Raw genomic sequence first — 3,469 nt, 5'->3', positions numbered from 1 at the left:
TTTTTGAGTGGTGATGGCGATAAGGGAGTAGTAAGGGTGCGGCTATAGGTAGGAGACGGAGGTGATGAGTTAGAGAGTATCGGGCCTTTCTTTGTTTTATATAATAATACCCTAGTTGATTTTTGGGCTTTTTTCGTTTTTAGGCCCAAGTGTTTATCAATTAGGATTGGGTCTAAAACAAGAATGGATTCTAATTTACTTGTCCAGAATAGAGAAGAATTTTAGCTTATTAAAACACAACTTAAAACAAACGCATCACACATAACAGTTCTAAGCTTCTATCAATCTTATTTTTATTCCTAAAAACTAATTAATCATTCACTCCATAAACTATTGATATTCTAAGAAATTAAAAACAACTAAGCGCTCATGACAATAAGAAATAAACTTAACTATACTTCTACCCTCTTTCTAATATTATACCATAACGACTAAAAACTAATCAATTCTCCATACCCTTGATGATTAAAGCTCATCCCCGAACCTGTTGTGGTGATGGGATAGAGAATACAGAGATATAAAAAGTGTTGAAGTAGTAAACTCAGAAGACTCAACAAGATTGAGCATTATAGAAAAACTTTTAGAAGTCCCCACGTCTCAACTAGTGATAATCGTAAAGCTATAGCTTCCTAACGCTAGGCAAATTCTAACTCCTATCTTAACTCGAATTCCAAAATCTATCGCACTCTCTCTCTTTTTTCCTTGGACGAACTGGGTTAGTTTTCATGGTTATATTGTAACTTCCCTAGTCCTCTATCATTGTTTGAATTGGATTTGCAGAAAGCTACTCACAGTTGGAATGGAAATATAAAAAGCTAAAGAATTCGGTGAGTTTTTTACTTTATATCTTCAGCACAGGTTCAGGTACGCATTTATTTTCTCAGTTCGATTTCCTTGTCATGAGCTACTGATTAAATTATCTACTTAAACTACTTGGGTTGCCTCCCATAAGCACTACATTTAATGTCGCCAACCGACACAAAGGGGGGTAACTTAAATTAGGTAATTAATTTTATAAATTTGTGGGTCTTTTATTGTCAGATTACCTAGACTTAAAACTTATTTGCAATCCAATTTTTTTTTACTCTTTTTATCTTCTTTCTTTTCCATGCGTTACCTATACAGTTTAGTAGAGGGCGAGCCATCTTAATTAAATTTTTTTATAAATTTACGATTAAATCTACCGAAACATAAAGATGCTCGAATGTCTTCTATTTTTGCATGAGGTTAACCAGTGTCTAGTAATGTATTAATATGGTGCATAACACTATCCTTGTTATAATTCGTGCCTAATTGTGATACACATGATAAAAATGGATCTTTGTAGTGAGTGTTCCTAAAACTTTTATTAGCTATTGTGTGTATTGCACATAGATTATCCATCTATTTTGTATCATCGTTAGGATTTCTAAATAGTGTAAATATGTTTACATCTACTCTCATATTCCCAAAAGTGATAAACATGTTCCCATTCCTACAATTAATTAAAGTTTCCACTGTAGATAATAATGGTCTACCCAAGATGATAGGAATTTGGTTTCGTTTGTAGGTAAAGTGTCAAGAACTATAAAATCAACGGTAAAAAAAATCAAAGACCTTGATAATCACATCTTTTATTACCCCTCGTGGAATCTTAATGGATCAATCTGCTAACTATAGTCTAATATTTGTTAGTTTCAAGTCTTTTAACCCTAGCTGTTTATAAACTGAGTATGGTAATAAATTCACACTAGCACCTAAATCCAATAATGCTTGATCAGTGTAGTCCTCTCCTATTCTACACATAATTGTAGGACTATTGGGGTCCTTATGTTTTACTACAGCTTTGTTCTGTAGAAAGGATGAACAACTTTGTGTAATAAAAGCGTCCTTAGGAATATTTGTTTTCTTCTTTACTAGGTCTTTTATAAATGTAGCATATGAAGGTATTTGTTTAATTGCACTCAGAAAAGGAATATTGATATGTAGATTTTTAAAAATATTCATGATCTCATTATACTGTGCTTCCTTTTTGCTATCTTTTAACATAGAGGGGAATAGTGCGGGTGGAATTTTTTCGGTTACCTGCTCTTTGGTTTTCTCAGTTTCAACTGGCTTTTCCTTATCTTTTGTAATAACAACTTCATCAGAATCAGGTATGTCAACTTTGTTATCTACTTTCTTTCCTAACCTAAGGGTAGATATCGAGTTAACTCCCTCTGTGGGTGTGGATGAAGGGGTGGTTTCAACTTGATAAACATTTCTACCTTTTGGGTTTTGTTCAGGTTTCCTTGGTAAGGTTCCTCTGGGTCTCTCGGCTAGACTAGCTAGTATCTGATTGAATTGTTGGCTCATCTGTTGAGTTACCTGAGAAATTTGTTGAGTCATAACATCGAATTTTTGGTTAATTCCTTTGAATTCATTCTCGATTTCGTTTGCTAAAGCTTTCATGGTTTCATATGTGGTGTTGGGTTGGGTTTGGTAATTAGCCATGGGGTTTATGGCTAATTCTCTGTTCATGTTTGGTTGTTGTTGTTGTTGTTGTTGTTGTTGTGGGTAATACTGTGGAGAAGGTACTACTGTGCCTCTATTAATGTATTGTTGCCTATTGTTCTCTTGATAATCCTGAAAACCATATTGGTTTTGCTGTGGAGACATATTCTGTCTGCATTGATAATTATTTCGTGGATCTTGGTTATAGTTGTTACTAAAGTTATGGGCAACAAATACTGGACAAACTAGTGTATCATTGTCTGTGGCAAAACAACTTTCACAAAATTGATTGGCACTCATTGCTCGTTGAGGTTGATTATTCATTGGAGGGTTTGAAGTAAATTAATCAAATTTCTTGTTTAAGTTTACGATTCCTATGGTTAAACTAACTAGTGCGGTTTTTAATTCTTGATCACTATCGTTTCTAACATCATACATACCTGGTTTTTTAAAACTCATCCCTCCATCGACATGTGCCATGTCCTCAGGGTCACTATTTGCCCAATCCTTAGAACTCTCAAAAAAGTTTTGCAAGAAGGTGTCGGCTTTATCAGGAGTAAGACTCGTAAATCTTCCTCCATTCATTGATTCATTTAACTGACGGTTCATAGGTGAAAGACCTTTTATAAAGTAATGTATGATATTAAGTATGTCAAAACCATGATGTGGACAATGGAGAAGTAAATAATTAAATCTATCCCATGTTGTATGAAACTCTTCATCAGGTTTTCCTTTAAAAGTTGAAATAGCCAATTGCATGGCTTCAATTTTACGTAAAGGATAATATTGTTTCATAAACTTTTGTGATAGTTGTTCCCAAGTTGTTATAGAATTAGAGGGTAGGGATCTATACCAATGTCGTGCGGCATCCTCAAAAGTCAAGGGGAACAACCTTAATCTAGTTTCTTCAGGGGAAAGATGAGGTGCTTTAAAAGTACTTAATATGCTCAAGAATTTACTCAAATGATTATACGGTTCTTCATTTATTTTACCATAA

At 34.0% G+C, this 3,469-nt stretch overlaps 1 non-coding gene across 1 annotated transcript; it reads left to right on the top strand.

Annotated features, from left to right (window-relative positions):
- The first annotated feature begins 3,127 nt into the window (after nt 1–3,127).
- On the top strand, nt 3,128–3,236 carry LOC147518139 (small nucleolar RNA R71). Its single transcript, XR_015214622.1, has one exon. It is a non-coding gene; the product is annotated as a small nucleolar RNA R71 (small nucleolar RNA).
- The last annotated feature ends 233 nt before the right edge of the window (nt 3,237–3,469 follow it).

The sequence above is a fragment of the Coptis chinensis genome, chromosome 2 (assembly GCF_015680905.1).
Source record: "Coptis chinensis isolate HL-2020 chromosome 2, ASM1568090v1, whole genome shotgun sequence".
Taxonomy (NCBI): domain Eukaryota; kingdom Viridiplantae; phylum Streptophyta; class Magnoliopsida; order Ranunculales; family Ranunculaceae; genus Coptis; species Coptis chinensis.
Note: the sequence above shows the minus strand (reverse complement) of the source record. Positions and strands in the feature narration are given on the sequence as shown.